This window comes from Topomyia yanbarensis, chromosome 3 (assembly GCF_030247195.1).
Source record: "Topomyia yanbarensis strain Yona2022 chromosome 3, ASM3024719v1, whole genome shotgun sequence".
NCBI lineage: Eukaryota > Metazoa > Arthropoda > Insecta > Diptera > Culicidae > Topomyia > Topomyia yanbarensis.
Genome location: NC_080672.1, coordinates 303,511,286 through 303,530,060, shown reverse-complemented (window position 1 = coordinate 303,530,060; position 18,775 = coordinate 303,511,286). Strand labels below are relative to the sequence as shown.

At 40.7% G+C, this 18,775-nt stretch overlaps 1 protein-coding gene across 5 annotated transcripts in view; it reads right to left on the bottom strand.

Annotated features, from left to right (window-relative positions):
• LOC131686919 (rho-related BTB domain-containing protein 1) overlaps positions 1-18,464 on the bottom strand; it is a 180,213-nt gene extending 161,749 nt beyond the window's left edge. For 4 of the 5 annotated variants that reach the window (XM_058970947.1, XM_058970946.1, XM_058970948.1 and 1 more), the window contains exon 1: positions 17,942-18,464. The gene's annotated coding sequence lies outside the window, so the exon portion shown is untranslated. The remainder of the gene's footprint in view (positions 1-17,941) is intronic. The other variant, XM_058970950.1, reaches the window with a different exon arrangement.
• Between the last annotated feature and the right edge of the window lie 311 nt (positions 18,465-18,775).

Below are 18,775 nucleotides of genomic sequence, written 5' to 3'. Positions count from 1 at the left end.
GTACCGCAACGAACTGCGTACTCCGTTTACCACATGAGCAGCTCGCTTGCCAAATCATGTATTACTTGGAAAAGTTTTCTGCTTCCCAGCTTCCTCCGAAACATCAAACTTGTGCTTGGCGGTAAAGAATAGTAGTCCCGGAAGCTGACGGAAGTCCAGCTAGACGTAAGTCTCATCATCCATGATGAGTCAATGAGGCTTTGTCAGCACGTGGTGTACAGTTTCCGGGCCCGTGACATTCCCACCGTATTTTGCCGTTCCTCACGATTTGGAGCCTTCTGCATTTTGTACGAATGCGGTTCCTCACGGTGCTTTGCTCTCTGAATGAAAGACTTGGACAGATTCAACTTTTTGATCACATCTCTGACTGAAGCATTGGGATTCCGTTTAATCGCTTTCACTACACGCTTGTTGTGTTATAATAACTTTGGTGTTATATATGAATGTGATATATTAAAAACACTTTTTGTTTCCGTTTAAAACTCATCATGAACTGTCTCTATATTTCTTCAACTTAATCTACTTATACTATCTAATACATGTAAACCTTAAAGCTAATTTTCCTATCCGATAGTTAGTTTCGTTCTAATAGGCGGGGCTTCGAAAGCTCGCCATGAATGTTTCTTACGTCTAAAGTTACTTCTATGGCTGTCTCGCCAGTGTGCGTATATGTTTATGGAGAAAGGAGGGGCTTAGTCGAAAAGTCAGTTCTCTTGCGTCATATTCTCTCTACTCTCTTGTTCGCTTCGCATCGGTATTTTGAGCTGACCTTCATAGCTTAGCCGGTGCTACCTGCCTTAATGTTTTTGTTTGTTGAAATTGCTGTGGTATGACTTTACTGTTCGGAAGGCATGATTTATTACGGTCAAGTTTTCGTTCTTGGTTTTGGGTTTAAGTTTGTGTTGTATATTTTTATTGCCTGCTAGAAACATGCATATGTTTTGAGATTTGGACGTGAGTTTGGTTCTGTGGCTTGTATGTAGATCGGTTTTCCGGTTTGAATGTAGGTCTGTTTACGAGGTGCTAAAGATGCAGGTCTGTTTTAGAAATGTGTTTGATTGATTATTACTAGCTGTGAAAAACATAGTTGTTTGGTACTGTACATGTTGTCTTTTGTACGAAGTGGGTTTTTGTGTCAATGGGGCTAAGTGTTATGCCTGGAATTCATGGTCTGAGTGTTTGATTTATTTAAGCGCTGTCAGTAATTTTGTGTGCTATGGTTTTCGTCATGTTCGATGTAAGATTTTCGAGTCGTGGGAAACTATCGGTTTGAGATGCGATGTTGCGTCGTAGGTTGGGTCAATTGATATTATGTTTGCGGTATGGTTGATATTGGTGTAGTACATGTATAGTACAGGTATAGTACATTGTGGTTCTGATCATTAATAGAATATTATCCATTCTGACTGCATTTCTGCTTCGTTCGATGTTCAGAGTTTGGTAGTAACGTCTAATCGCACGACTCACCCTTGACTGCACGAATCCGAGTTGTTTTCCGATGTTCCGATGAGAGAGTTGAGGGTTTTTCCAATTTTTTCCAATTTTCGAAAAACTGCCAGCGATAAAAATACAGTGAAAACAATACACTCTAAATTACTTCTACCCAAATTTTCAAGAGAATGTACCCAATAGTTTATTTTCTACAGCGTTTTTTCGTGAGCAATTTGATGTGGGATACTCTTTTTATAGGAGCGAACCACTGCGACCAGTAGTTAGATTGTGGACACCCTTTAGTGACCTCTCATACCTCAGGATTTTAAAAACGGCGAAAAAAGTACCCTCGACTTATTGAATTTAGCTTGAAAAATATTAAGCCATACATAAAATCATTATTTCCAAAACGTTGCCAGATGTATAACATTGCCAACGAGTGCTTGTTTGTCAAAATCGGTGCAAAAATACCATCGTCTGAACTCACTTAAAAACTGACTTACTTGACCCCACTCTCTTCTACTTCAGGTTTAGATCTCTTTATGATTCTTAGTTTTATTTAATTTCCAGTGTTCGAGTATTTCAATTTTAAAATTCTCTGAATCGAGTCATTATCAATTTTCGGATTGAGGAATCCAATTTTAAATCTCTTGGGTACGGCTTTTGTAAATTTTCTATTTTCGAACTCGAGTCGGATTCAGGTTTGTCGATTTTAAATTTTTCGGCGCTGGAAATCTAAAAAAGTGAAACCCGACCATAGCTTATAGATAGTGAGAATGTCAACACGCGAATGTTTGTTAGTCAATGAAATTAAACAGCAAGGGGAAACGCTTCATAACTCTGATAATTGCAACCTCGCGTTTCGACCGACTATTCCTCTAAACTTAACTTGAATTTCATCATTATTAAAAGTCCATCAGGAAGTTCCAATGTGGGGAATTCCCATTAACTATCTGAAGCTCGATTGCGATACTGGGCATACCCGCACTACAATGAGCTGACAATATTTTAGCAACAAAAAATTCCACCACGGTTCAATAAACCAACACTATCCATCGCAAGCCGGCGATAGCAAACCTACCAGACGCCGATTTATTCCGCTTTCGGCAGACTCTTACCGGTTTGCCACCACAACATTACAAAACATCCAACAATACGGGTAGCATAATCTGTTCGCACATACTGCTGTACAACTACGTTGGACGAGACGCGTGTTATCGCTCAAAGGTTAATGTTTTGATAACGTAGAACACTTTAGATGGAACAGAATAATCTTCAAATGTTGCTGAAGGAAACCATTAGTCTTAAAATATACAATATTTCAATTGTTGCTTTAAGCTGTTTCTTCTAGAAATAATTAAATAAAATTGCTTATACAGTGAAGACCCGTTTTTATCAGCCCCTTGGTGAATGCTGATAAAACGGGGACATTGATAAAATCGGGACATTTATTTTTCTTTCTTTTTAAGAAACCGAAGTTCTTAAATTATTCTTCTTTGGTCCCTAGATATAGCCTCATAACCTTTCCTGATTATTTCCCCCTTCCCTTAAGGGGATCTAACAGTGAAAAATTAAAAAAAACTACAAGGGGCAGCCCTATGGGGTTGCACGAGCTGTAGACGTAGTACTATACTACTTAATGTAAAATATTTATTTTCTTAGTGCTTAGTGTGGGGGAAAAACACCCGGACCGGCGAAGAAAAATCAAATTTTAGACAATAAAATCACATCTCATGTATAGACCAAGCTTTCCAGTTGCTCTCAAACAGATCCTAAAAGTTCAAACACCCATGGATAACCCCAAGTTTGTAGATGTGTTTCGATGCCACAGGATTGTAAAATGGTTAATATTACGTCATGAAAATTCAATTCTTCCGTGACAATTTTTTTTTGCCTACGAAATGCCCTGTGTGTATGCAAAGCTCATGATTTGTTGGGATATTAGCATTGATCGGAAAATGCTTTCCAACGCTGCGCATTGCATACATACAGGACATTTTGCAGGTCACCAGAAGCTGTTCATTTTACCACCGCCACATGTTCATTTTACCCACTCGCTATAAACATGTCTCATTTTTGACATGTTTAGAAATCAAGAATCATGTTTGAAAAAATGTGTTTATGACGAAGTATTTTTACCAGATATGTACAAAACATGTCTAACAAGAAACATATAAGGGGATCGTAATATCTCATTCACTTATTAGTTAGAAAATATTGACTTTGCTTAACGTGTTCATTTTACCGCCAGTTCCCCTACCTACCAACACATTCGCCCCAAACATTGAACCCAAGCGCACAATGCAAAATGAGTCAACGCTGATGATGATGGGTAGAGCAAAAGAGACAACTAGCGCATTTCACCAAAATTCCACGCGGCCTTTCTCGATTGAAAGGAACGGCCGCGCTCCATGAAACGCCGCGCTTAGCCCATCTGTCATAATATCGTGATTTTGCATAGCGAAGGGCTGAATGATAACACATTTTGTTCCAAAAAACAGCCCTGAGTTATGCAATATTTTGTGCAGGTTGATTATACCAGTTGCAAGTGGTGCCAAATTCACCAAGTTCCGTAAAATTCCTTTTAAATTACAGAATTGATAAAATTGCTTAAATGAGCTAAACTAATTAATCAAATGCTGTTTTAAAAACTGTCCTTGCGTTTAAACCAAAATGGGAAGCTTATTACTACCACTACATTACTTAATTTCAAGCGCAAATAGCAAATACATGTGCTAGTTAAACCAAAAATTTACTGGCAACGTTACAGCGGCATTTAGGAAGCAGTTGGAGCGGTCGCCTGTTGGACGGCACAGGGTAGCGTACCTCCACAGGCAGTGTAACGGACTTCTAACTCAGCTACACTGGCTGTGAAAACACACAGCGCAGTGATCTGCTTCGCTTGCTGTTCAACAGACAACTGAGCTGGCTCTGCGAAATCCGTCCGTTTAAATAGTCGATGATGACGTCATTCATAGAAGCGTAGAGCGCTAGGTACACAAATCTGTCGTGCTGGACTAGGGAATCGCTATCTTCTGTGTGTAAATGCGCGATATTTTGACTATGTTGTTCATTATTTAAATTTTTAATGCCATGATATCAAAAATCTTTGGGTTTATCTATTGGAATCTATTCTTAGAAGTATTTCGGGGCGACATGCGCAAAAAAATTGAAAATTTATCGTGAGATGGCTGAATTATATGCGTTTAAAATTGGACCACTTTTCGTTACATACCATTTTTGTAGAATTTGCAACGTGCACCCCTATATCGAAAACAAAGACGTAGTCCTACGTCAAAAAAATTGCATATTTGGGATTTCCAAAATAAGAAAAATATGCTCAAGAAAGGATTTACTCGAATTCAACATGGTTCGTCTGCTAGAACCGATCTCCTGGCGGGTGTCTCATCATCAATACTGAAGTATGGCGCATCGGCCCGCGTTGTTGCGCTGAACTCAAAGCGGAACCGGACGAAGTTGACAAGCACCTTTCGCCTAATGGCTGTTCGTGTCGCGAGTGCGTACAGAACGATATCATCGAAAGCGGTATGCGGAATTGCAGGGATTATTCCCATCAGCATCACTTTGGATGAGGACGTTGAATGCTACCAGCGGAGAAATGCATGTAATGCAAGAAGACTGGTCCGAACGGACTCGTTGGCTAAATGGCAGCAAGAGTGGGACAACGCGAAGAAAGGAAGGTGGACCCAACAACTCATCCCAAATGTGTTTGTTTGGGTACATAGAGCAGTTATCTTCCATTTGCGCATTTTTTCCCGGGCACGGGTGCACGCTTCGTCACCCCTTCGCCCGGAGTGTGTGAACGTGCAAGAGACACCGGAACACAGGGTCTTCGAATGCCCTAGATTCCAAGAAGTCCGAAGGGGTTTGTCTGGTGTGACAGAGGACAATATCGTCGAAGAGATGTGCCACGGCTAGCATAGCTGGGTCGCTGTCAACAGAGTGGTTAAGAGTATACTCTCCGAGGTGCAGAAGAAGTTTCGATGGGACCAACAAAATAGCGCCATTGGCTAGAACGCCGCCGTGAACGCCGCCGGGTTTCGGGATAAATTTCGCCGCCGAGGAACTGTCCGACGGTGTAGACTAGGTTCAACGCCGGGAACCTGTTGAGTAGTACGCGACGTAGGACCGGGTTCCGGTTGCCCGGGCGCCAGCGAACCGAACATCAGGCTTCACCGGACCGACCTCGACACCCTACCGGCCAGCTCGCGAGTAGGCTAGATCTACCGCCGAGGATTAGAACGAGTAGCCCGCGTCGAATAGCTAGTAGTGGGTCGTTGGGGCGCCAGCGAACCGAAAGCTACGCTCCACCCGGAATCGCTGGATGGAGCTCAGCACCTAGTGGCTGGCCCGTTGAGTAGGCTAGGTCCACCGCCGGGAACTAGATCAAGTAGATCGTGACGAAGCGAAGAGCTAAATGACTTACGGAAACGAACGTCGGCATCGGGAGCAATCTACCGCCGGGAAATCCACGGTAGGGTAGATTCGCCGCCTTGGAGCTTCCGACAGAATCGTGACGTAAAAATTGGCTCACGAAACAAACACCGGCACCGAGAGAAATTCCGTTGCCGGGACACTCTCAGTCGGAGTAGGATAATATACGAGTATTCAAGTAGATCGTGATAAGGGCGGGAGCTGAATGACTCACGGAGACATGATCTAAATCGCTCAAAGAATCAGCACCTAAACGGCTCACGGGGATTAGAGTTAAACGGTAACGTAATAGATGGAACAAGAAGCAAGAGAGTTAAATCAAAGCTCAAAGATCGAGCCGTTTCATAAAACAAGGGAAGCTTCGAGATAGAGCAGAAGAAAGAGGTGCAACGAAAGCACAATGAAGTAATATCTTGCCGTAGTTCCGTGGGGGAGAAGGGCTTAAGAGTAAAGGGTGTTTTAATGGTTGGGCACTAACGTGAGTCCTACACAGTGCCAATACACTTCAGGCCAGGCTTTTGAAGCTTTTTAAACCTTTATAAAAACATACATACTTACACAGACATTTTGCGATCTCGACAAACAAAATCGAATGGTATATAACACACGGCCCTCCTAGCCTCGGTTGGAAAGTCGATTTTTGAAGTTCGGGTTTCGGGCTTTATATGAGAAAGGCAAAATCTTTAACTTGTACCTAATTTTGACTAGTCGATGCCAAAAATACAACTAATATTCTGGTTGCAATAAAACCGCTAGCGTTTCCGTTTGTTGATGTTCCTCCATTAGCTAATCAAGAACGTCAATTAACATATGTTTAATAATTCGCACTGTATAAAAATAATCTATCCTGAACTACCTAATGATGTGTTTGTACCTTTCTTATTGTTGAATCAGATCCTTTACATAAGAAGCAGTTGCTTTGCACGAAATAAGCAATGCCAATAATAATTAAAAGGGTTTCATGTCATCGGTTTTGAATATGTTGACAGTAGATTATTAGGAAATGGCTAATCTATCAGTGCCTAAAGCCTGAATGCAAAAAGAAAATGAGCTTGTCACATAAGATTAGACGTGCTGAATTCTTGAAATCTCTGAAATATAAAAGCTGATCAGATTCAATTTACGACGCCTTCCAACGATTCGGCGACCGGGAATTTGCCATCGTAAAAGTATTGCAAACAATCAGCTTAGAGATAGAAGTCAACTGTCGCCAGAAAATACGCTATCAGTACTATTACCAGCTTCTGTAGGAAGGTTATCTCTTTTTTCGCACCCAACAAGGAAGTATTATTAAGCAGAGCCTGCATACTAGCCAAAACACATGTTCCGGCGATGTACGGCGTACTTAAAATACATATTAGACAGCTTTCAAGACAAGAAATTAGAGGTCATCTCGGTTAACTCAGCCTCGTTCAGCTAACATTTTTAATAAACTAATATGATAAGAAAATTTGCAGCTGCGGTTGAAAACTCTTAAATGTGATAAAACAAACAATGTTGGACTAAACGTCGTACGATCAATACTGGAAAAAAGTAAGAGATGCAAAGATGTTAGAACAAATTGACCCATCAGCGCTTGCAACAGATGCACAAGTTCGGAAGTCTTCCGAGAGTGTTCGAGACTTTTCTTACCGAACTCAATTGTATAAACATATTAGCATGTAATACTAATGACATCACTTCCTTCATCACGTGACCACTTACGTTTAGGTGAAAAATGATACAAAGCCGCTAAACTACAATTTGACTTATATATAGCTTTTGCTATCAATTGTACCAAGCAAAGGACCGAAATGATATCTTTGAGTGCTGAGAATTATTTAGCAAATATGGAGCTGTTTATTTTGCGATAATAAGAAGTTCATACATCCAGATCAATCTAGAAATACGTTTCGATTAGCATTCCCTTCCCAAAATCGATCGCATCATGGACCACTGGCTACCCTCGGCGGATGCTGTCGAGCTAATGCCAAGAAGTAGAAGTCCTATCGTATCGAAAAGAATTGCACAAGCATGGAGAACTAATTATACTTATTCGTTATGAGTTTACTGGAGCAAAATGTCAGTCAACAAAAGGTGACCAACAAAAGCTGCGGAAAACATCGCGAGCTTTGATTGCACTTTTGATCAAATGCCCTCACTTGCTGGGCAGGGCCCGACCAGTGGCCACTCATCAGTATGCGTTGTCAAGCGATAGTGGTAGAAGCGGAAAATTTTGACAATTGATTCTACCACTTTCGCTAATTCAGTGATATAATAAACATCATCAAAGGTGCTAACGAAGAGCTCCACCCACTCGGATGACTGGTGCTAGCTGGAATTTGCACCAATCCGCTGGAGAGCAGTAGGGTGCCAAGAAAAATGGCCATTCTTAATTTTTAAAACGAGTAATCGAGTCACAAAGCTGTAAAATTGGTAAAGGTTGATTTGTGACAAATCAAAACTCCTTGAAATATCAGAAATCGACTCCTTGAAATATCAGAAATCGAAATCATTTTTTGATACCAAATGTCATAGAAATGCATAAAACGTCGTGATCTCGAAGTGCATAAAAAGTGCGTTATAGATATAGGTATAGCCTCTCTGGGACTTTAAAAAAAATGTTTTTACGCATTGATACTAGATTTGGCATCAACTCGATTTCTGAAATCTCTAAGAATTGATGCTGTTACACGGATGAATAGTTTCGAACTTTGACTGCTTTGCAGATCTTCTTTGTAATGTACGATTGAGCACAAATTTTGTATTATTTTTCGGGATTCTGAAGTTTTGTCCAGCGCCCGTTTGTGAAATAAAAGGCCCATTTTTCCCCATTTAGCCCACTGGCACCCTACAGAACATCCAACCAGAGTAAAAGCTAATTTCTTCATTATCGTGTGCTAATCGGAAGGTCAAACTTTTCGCTAACATATATCCAATACACTTGGATAAAACTGGTTTTGTTATGTTGGACGTTTGTCGATGCCTTTATCACCACGACGCATATTGGGGAAAGAAGCTACATTCGACGAACAGAATAGCTAGTGCTCTTGATATGCATCCTGGCGTTTAAGGCCGATTTCGTCAACCAACAGCATTTTATTTTTAAAACCAGGTTTAACGCACCGGCAAACCCGGAACAAACGAGGGTGAATAAATCGGGCCTTACACTCTTTGGTAAAGAATCTCGGGTAAACTTTTTATAATTGATAGTACAGTACGCTGGACGCCGTCTGTTTTTTGGCATTGTGGTGTCGCATTTTCTTGCGAGCGTTTCTGTTAACTCTTCCGCGTTCATGTCAGAAGAGTCGCTTGCTGCCTGAAGAGCTTCCACAAAGAGATCGTTGTAAAATGACTTCACCTTCCATTTCCGCTCGTGAGCTCTCGCCATCTGTATTGACACTTGGTATCGTTGACCAAAACTGTACCGGATTGCTTAGTGGTCACTATGCGTGTAGTCTTCGTACACTATCCGGTTCATGTTTGTCACTAACGAAACGGGCTACAAAAGGTAACGTCGTAAGGTAAGTTGTGCTCATTGCATAGCATAACATCCAGTTTGGCAAGAGCTTTCAACAAGCTATATGCGTAGTAGTTAGATATAGATCCCATTATTTTGGAAATCACGAAGCCTTCGTATGAGTTTGAGACCACTATCTGTATGGGAAATTTTCCAATCACATCAATTGCAGACAATCCTATTCTATCCGCCACCCAGTTACCGTTGTCGATAGGGATTCGATACGGTTTCGCAATAATTGCAACATCGCATTTCGTTTCTGTTTTCGACTGTCAGAACAGTTGCTGTGCAGTGCTGAAATGGACAGTGGGAAAAAATGGACCCAAAACGCGACTTTTTTTGAAAAAGCTGGATGTCGTTTACCAGGAAAGGTTTTTCTTATGTAAAAAAATCTGATAAATTCATTGCTACTATTTACAACGACCGCACGGTACGCTATCATGCCCGTTTCGCCCAAATTCCCCCTTTCGTTTGAGTTTATATTCAAAACTGAATATATAACTCGGAAGAAAGTTGCAAACGGCTGACAAAAATTAGTATTTCTTCTGTAAAAAAAAGTCCAGAGAATCGATTGAAGATAATAAGAATGTAATCTCACGAAACGTATACACCCATTTTACCCATTTTTTTAAAGTTTGAAGTTAATCCTGGCTTTATATTTCGGTAAAAGGCTATATGCGGCTGATCAAAAGTGATGAATCTTATGTATAAATATCCAGGTTATCGTTTGAATATAGTTAAACTGGTCGCTCAAAACTTATGTACCCGTTTTACCCCAATTCCTCCCATAACTCAAGGATAAAGTTAAACTTGGCTCTACATTTCAGAAAGAGGCTGAATGCGGTTGATTAAAAGTAGTATTTCAGAAAATTCTGGGGAATCGATTGAAGATAGTTAGAATGGCCGCCGCATGAAACACGTGTACCTGTTTTACCCCAAATCTTCCCATGTCTCAATTGGAAAGTTAAACCTGGCTGTGCTTCTCGTAAAGAGGCTGAAGGTGGCTGATGAAAATAGTAATTATTATGTAGAAAAATCCGGGGAATCGGTTGAAAATAGTTGGAATGTTCGCACGAAACGTCTGTATCCGTTTTATACCAATTATTCACATAAAACAAGTGTGATGATACACCTTACTCAATATTTCAGAAAGAAGCAGAAAGCGGTTGATCAAAAGTATTTTTTTATGCCGAATCATCCAGAAAATCGATTGAAGATAGTTCCCATAACTCAAGTGTGAGGTTAAACCTGGCTGTACTTCTCGGAAAGAGGCTGAATGCGGCTGATGAAAAGTAGTAATTCTTATGTACAAAATTCAGGGGAATCGATTTCAGATAGTTAGAATAACCGCACGAAACGTGTATATTCGTTTTACCCAAATTCTTCCCATTACTCAAGCGTGCAGTTAAACCTAGCTGTGCGTCTCCGAATGAAGCTGAATGCGGCTGATGAAACGTAGCAATTCCTATGTAAAAAAATCCGGGAAATCGACTGAAGATAGTTCGTATGACCGTACAAAACGTGTACACCCGTTTTACCCCAATTCTTCACATAATGTATGTGTGAAGTTATACCTTACTCATCATTTCAGCAAGAGGCTAAAAGCGGCTCACCAAAGTAGTTTCCTTATGTAAAACAGTTCAGGTAATCGATTGAAAATACTAGAAAAGACCGCACGAAACGTGTTTACCCGTTTCACCCCAATTCTTTCCCTTATACAAGTGTAAACTTATACTTACCCAACATTTCAGAAAGAGGCTGAAAGCGGCTGATAAAAAGTAATTTTTTTATGTTAAATACTTCAGGGAATCAATTGAAGGTAGCTAGAATGTCCGCACGACACATGTGTAACCGTTTTACCCTAAGTTCCTCTCATAGCTCAAGTATGAAGTTAAACCTGGCTGTACTTCTCCGAAAGAGGCTGAATGCAACAGATGAAAAATAGTAATTCTTATGTACAAAAAATTGCTGACATGATGAGTAAGGTATAACTTCACACATACATTACGTGAAGAATTGGGGCAAAACGGGTATTCACGTTTCGTGCGGTTATACTAGCTATCTCCAATCAATTGTCCGGAATTTTGTACATAAGAATTAATACTTTTCATTAGCCGCATTCAGCCTCATTCCGAGAGGTACAGCCAGATTTAACTTCTAATTTGAGCTATGGGAGAAATTTAGGGTAAAACGGGTACACATATTTTGTCCAGTCATTTGAACTATCTTCAATCGATTCCCTGAACTATATAACATTAAAAAATACTTTTAATCAGCCGCTTTCAGCCTGTTTCTGAAATGATGAGTAAGACATGACTTCACACTTACATTATGTGAATAATTGGGGTAAAACAGACACAAACGTTTCGTGCGTTCATTCCAACTATCTTTAACTGATTCTCCGGATTTGGCTACATAAGAATTACTACTTTTCATCAGCCGCATTCAGCCTCTTTCCGAGAAGTACAGACAGGTTTAACCTCACACTTAAGTTGTGGGAAGAATTTGGGGTAAAACGGATACAAACGTTTCGTGCGGTCATTCCAACTATCTTCAACCGATTTTCCGGATTTTTCTACATAAGAATTATTATTTTTCATCAACCACCATCAGCCATTTTCGAGAAGCACAACCAGGTTTAACTTTCCACTTGAGATATGTGAAGATTTGGGGTAAAACGGATATACATGTTTCGTGCGGCCATTCTAACTATCTTCAATCGATTCCCCGGATTTGTTTTCATAAGAAATACTACTTTTAATCAACTGCATTCAGCCTCTTTCTGAAATGTTGAGCTAGGTTTAACTTTATACTTGAGTTATGTGAGGAATTGGGGTAAAACGGGTACATACGTTTTGAGCAACCAGTCCAACTATATTCAAACGATAACGAATTTTTATACATAAGAATCATCACTTATGATCAGCCGCATATACCTTTTACCGAAATATAAAGCCAGGATTAATTTCAAACTTTAGTTTTGCGGAAAATTGGAGTAAAATGAGTGTATACGTTTCATGAGATTATTCTAATTACCTTCAATCAATTCTGTGGACTTATTTACATAAGAAATACTAATTTTTGTCAGCCGTTTTTAACTTTCTTCCGAATTATATATTCAGTTTTGAACATAAACTCAAACGAAAAGGGGAATTGGGGCAAAACGGGCATGATAGCCTACTTCTCGGTAATTTCAAATACATGCAATCGATTCCCCAGACATTTTAACATAAAAAGTATGCATTTTTAATAACACCACGTAGCCTTCTATCAAGCTTTTGAGTAAAGTCGCGTTTTTGATACTTTTTCCCACTGTTCAATGATTAAGGTTTAACTGAGTCTATTGCTACTGGCTCTCCATCGCCTTTGGGTATGCTGGGAATATGAATCCTCTCGTCATGTAGTCTCTACCCATCCTCCTTTGTGTATAACGTGAACTTCGGTTGTTTCGTACAATTCTCTTCACATTTTCTGCAAAGATCAGATCTGTTCGTGCCTTTGCAATTGCTCGCCTGTTGACCAGAGCCCATGCATTTGAAGTATCGCTCACTTTGAATGGAAACTCTAGGGACAGCCTTCAGTGAACACACTGACCACCAAAACTGGACTATTCCTTTATCCAACAGTTTATTGGTTATGGCCGTGGAAAGCCGTATCAACGTCGTCTGCGTGTCACCGTATGCCTTCCTCATCCGGATTACCGTTGGTGTATCTCCCAGATTACATTGTTCCTTCGGCGCACTTCTCCGCTCATCTCCTGTTGTCCAGGTCCTGCACTCATTCACTTTCTCGTAGGCCAATGCCCTTACGGTTGCCTCCATGTCTAGCAACTTTTCAATCTCTCACTTTCTGAAGGAGCTCAACGGACGTCCTTCCACCCTTTATCTCGACGAATAGTGCTTCGCCCCAATTTTATTCTCGACGGTGCTTAGGCATATCTTTCTTTTCCATCTACAGTTTTGACTTCACCTTTTGTTTTACGACCGTTCACCAACCGCTTGCTTGCTTCCGATCGACTTCTTGCTCATTCTCCGGTTTTTCTTCTCTTCCTCCCTTTTCCGCTCCTCGAAACGTGGATTCCGGGAAGACTTCATCATCGCTTCAGCTTCCTCGGATACTGCTTTCGCTTTGGCCTCGTTATGCGTTTTTTAGGCTTTTAGGCTTAGGCACTTCATCAGCCCGATCTGCTCTCGTTCGACGACATTCATTGCGGACTAAATACTCCTCACTAGACGCTTAATCTTAGTGTGGACGTTGTTCTTGTCCTCTATGAACTCATAGAACTGCTCTATTTTCTTCTTGAGTTCCGCCGTGTTGGTCTTCCTAAGCTGCAGTCCTACTTGGAGTGTTGTATTACCAGTTTTTGGCGCAAACGTGTGGTCCGATACAAGGCCCACAGCTCTCTGGGGCTCCTGCTACATTTCATGGCGCTTATCACTAGTCGAACTCGAGGTGGAAACCTGGTTCGATACTGGTGACCTCGCAAGTTTTCCGCTTCTTACGAACACGATTGCCTCTCCGTCTGGTGGTGAAATACTTTCTTTTCTGTGCCTTTTTCCTATTTTCTAGCAAGTTTTTGATGTTTCCTCTCGTGGTTCTCTATTTTGTTGGGTCCCAACCCCGGGTCGCTATCTTAACTCGTTGCACATAACTTCGCATTTTGTTTTACGACCGCTTGCTTGTTTCCGATCGACTTCTTGCTCATTCTCCGGTTTTTTCTTCTCTTCCTCCCTTTTCCATTTCTCGAAACATGGATTCCGGGAATACCTTATCGTCGCTTCTGCTTCCTTAGATACTGTTTTTGCATTGGCCTCGTTAAGCGTTTTTTATGCGTGCTCACTTCCTCAGCCCGAACTGCTCTCGTTCGACTACATTCAACTAAATACTCCTCACTAGATGCTTAATCTTGGTGTGGACGTTGTTCTTCTTGTAGAGCTCCTCTATTTTCTGCTTGAGCTCCGCCCTGTTGATCCTCCCAAGCTGCAGTCCTACTTGAGGTGTTGTATCACCAGTTTTCAATGCAAACGTCTGATTCGGCACAAGACCTTTGGAGCTCTTGCGGTGTTTCATGGCGCTTGTCACCTTGTCAACCACCAACCTGGTTCGATACAGGAGACCTCGCAAGTTTTCCGCTTGTTACGAACTGAAATGCAGCCGTCGTCGTTAGTTTTGCTTTTTCCTATTTTTCCTACAAGTTTTTGATTTTTTCTCTCGTGGTTCTCCATTTTGTTGAGTCTCAAATCCGGGCCGCTATTTCTACTCGTTTTACATAGTCGCCTCTCGCGATCCCATGATTATCAAGCAAGGAGTTCATGGTAGGGTTGACACTATCTTTCATGGGGAATAGTGTTCAGAGCCAGCGTAAAAGCGGGAATGGTCCATCTGAACCCAGTACCACCAAATTTGGTGACAAGTTTGGAATGTACTTGGAGATCTGCCAGGGTTTTGACGGGACAGTAGCAGCCGTGCTGTTAACCCACTCGCCATTTCAAGTCGGTGTCATCCTTTCTTACTCAGGAAGTAGAACAGCATGCCTGTCAGCCCAAAGTCATCGTCTAATTCTTGATCAGTGACGTTCGCAATGACCAGTATGGCGTAATCAGGATATTACTCGATTTTGATGTGCCGGGTTATGTGTCAAAAGCGTCACTCATTTTTCTCAGAGATTGCAGAATCGATTTGCGATTAGTTTCAAATGAAAGGTACAACCTTCCCATTGGCTGCTGTTAAATTTTGTGTCAATCGGAATTCCTGTTCCGGAGTTACGGGTTCAGGAGTGTAGCCACCACTATGATATCAAAATCATCAAAATCACTGATTAAAATACGTGCAAAATTAGTTGGATTTGCCAGTCTAGATCACTAATGACAAACCAAAGTCCCTTTGGTCACCAACGACGGCTTCTGAGTCCATAAAAGCAGGAACTGAATAATGATCAAAGGGAGGAGTCAAGGAAAATTTAAAAATCGAGTTTGTATTTTTGATGCCAAATGTCTTTATAATGCATAATTTTTTCATTCTGAAAAAGTAACTGTGGTGTAGATTGTACACAACTGGTACCCAGGGCCCATTTTTCTTCCAAATTAAGGCTGGAGTCAACGTCAACAACACTTGCGAGCAATATCAAGACGCTGTTCAGCACCGATTGCTTCTAAATGTAGTCACACATAATTTGGAAGACCTTTTGTTTAAATAAGATGAAGCAACAAGTTCCAACCATTGATTTATCGAATACGACGTTTGTTAGGCGAATCCTATCGGTAATCGGAATTGTCGATTTTATGTTCTTGGATTTCGTTTGTGCTGCTACGTTCAATCTCCCATCTACACCCACAAATCCTAAGCATCCTGTGAACTAGAGTCAAACATTGGATGCGTTATGGACGAAATTTCTCCAGTTGTACTCGGAAAAATGACTAAAATTGGACCCACTGAATGGCATTTTTAAAATATTTATCATAATTGTTTAACAATGCCGGCCACAGGCTACCAAAATGAACAAAAATGGCTGTCAACTATTTTTGTGGATTTCATTCCCTTAAAAAACACCCTTTACACCGTCCAAAAACACATCATTGCTCATAGAGAAACTGTTTCATCCAAATCGAGACGGTCGTCTTAAATGATTGACAGTCTTAACTGTTATGTGTCCAACAAAAAAAACAGCTTTAACAGGCCAACGTGGGTACCCGGGTACCCAAAAATTGAAATGCTCATAACTATGGTTTCCTTTATCCGATTTGGACACTTTTAGATTTTTTGGAATCAGGAACTCGTCCACTTTTTGATTTGTAAAATTGAACCGGGTTAATGAATCTGCTGCTTGGTAATCCGGATTTTCCGGGGTAATGTTCCGGTACTAGGGTATGATTTGTTAATTTTAATAATGTCCTAGCAAAACTCTTCAAATTGTCTCGGAAGTCTGTTATTTTTTGTTATGGGACCCTATGGCAATTTAAAAAATGGAATTGGAATGAAATGGCCACTCACGGCCCCTCGGCAACCTGCTCCGGAATGTCCGTTCCGGGGTCAAATCACCAAATCGTTCCAAACCACGAGATACAACCGACTGATGCAATTCCAAGAATTTTGATACCCATATTGCTAGTATTCCAATGAAGTTCACAAATAGTATCCATGTACTGGAACCTGCTTCCGGAAATCCGGATTCCAGGGAATCGAATGAAGCAACCCGATTCATTTTTAACAAGTCCAAAAGTCGATGAGTTCCTGAATCCAAAACACTCAAAAGCATCAAAATCGGTTGGAAATTACTTTAGTTATTGGTATTTCAGTTTTGTGGGTACCCGGGTACCCTCGTCGACCTGTTACGTAGTAAAAAAATCAGGAGCCCCTCCTCACTCCCCCTATTACTATATCAACAATATTATTAACCCAAAAGCTTGACTTAGTGAAGTTCTAAGATGTAACAAAGGTTCAATTTCCAGCTATGGATAAAACATAGGAATTTCATTAATTAAAACCTAAAAAGGTACCCGGGTACCGCGTCGGATACATAACGGTTAATAGAAATTTTCTGGTGAGCTACATTCGTAGCTTTTACGAAAAATTGAAGTTTTCGCCTCCAAACTGCGTTTGATCGTTCCTTATTGAATAACCTAATTAATAGTAGTCTTTCGTCATTCCCGGCTGTCCAATTTGTAGTCCACATGAGACTTCTTTGCCTAGGTGCGAAGAACAAACGCTAATTGACGATCTTTGATTCGTTCCATATGCATTAATTGCGCTTGATAAGGCGAGGTGTGTCTGACATGTGAACGCACCAACCGAACGGTTTGTTTTGATGAAGCACCAGTTTGAGTAGCGCTTTAAGGTTGGTTAGTGTCCGTAACAAGAGTTTGAAACACTTAATATTGTGTACATTTTTGTCTGTCCTATGAGCCATACACGTGTGGTAATTTTTCACCCTATCGGTATGCAGTTAGTAATAATCTACTATGTTGAGATGGACAGAACCCGATCATAGACGTCAGATGACAGAGCAAACAAAAAAAAAAGAATCTACAATGTCGAGAGTTAAAGGGTTTTCTACGGATGTATTTTGAAAACATCACCGATACTTTACTATTCACTCGCCAGCTATTGTAGCTGTTTGAGCTTGATACTTATAAACCTACATAAAAAACGTAACATTGTCACTGCTTCATAAAACATTTGATACCTGATTTCATTTTTTATGATTTGACTTTGTGTGTTCTTGTAGTTATGTCTGAAGTCTAAAACATCCGTAAAATAAGTCGTGTGACAAAAAGCATCTTTCCACAATCATGCGTATTCTCTGTTCGCATGTTTCAAGACGCAGTAAATCGAAGAGCAGCGCCACTTTCTGATAAGACACTGCTTACGTCAGAAACCAGTTGTGAGCTATCTATTTTCTACTAGCTGAAAGCACATCCTGTCACACAAAGGAAACAAAATCTGCGTCGCTGTAGAAAATCCCCACCTCTCGGTAGTTTGTCCCGTCGATGCAATGCAAGAATGATACGGTGAAGGCTAAGATTCGATTTTTTTTTGCCATGCGAAAGCCAGACATACCAAATAATAGTGACGAATCTCGGAAACGATTCAATCAGCGGCAGCAGCAACGTCACAAAACAGCACTCAAATCCGGACTCCGGCTTACTTTCGATCAATAAAAACGAACTCTTCCATACAATACGTGCACTTGTGGCTTTGTGCAAATTGATTAAATTTACATATTCCTTTCTTCGCCCGCAGTGTGTTCGCTGTGTATATCGGGGAACTCGAAAAAACACGCAAATCTCTTCTTTTTTCACCTCCAGCACCGACAACTGCAACAACGAACTCCTCTATTTTCATCAAATTTTGACCAAACACAAAAACAAACTTCAAACAAAATGCTCCGTTTTGCGTTACTAAAGGAAAAAAATTCACGAATGAAAAACAGCGAATATCAATCGACGGATTTTCTTTTCTGAAGAAACAGTGCTCTTTTTGCTAGTATTTTTTGTGTGTTTAGCCCGAACAAACACCGCGATAAGGTAAACAAAAACGCAGACCTTTCAGCGCGAGAGGTAAACTTTGAATGAAACTACCACTGCTGTGGCTTTAGTATACGGTGCTCATCGTTCGGAGAATCGAAGCTGCGGCTCGCAATCAAAACAACGACCCGAAGCTTGACACTTTGAGATCGCACATCATCCTTTTTCCACGAAAACGCAGTACTAGTTCGTCAACAAACGACTCGTAACGCTCACATAACGGATCAATGAGATGTTGTTTTAACAGCTGAAGAAATTCTTATTTTTCTAATGTAATTCTAATGGCGTTTTTGATTGACCCCGAAACTGAGTCAGGTTCTAACCCCAACTGCTGTCAGTTCATACATTTTGACAGCAGTTGGGGTTA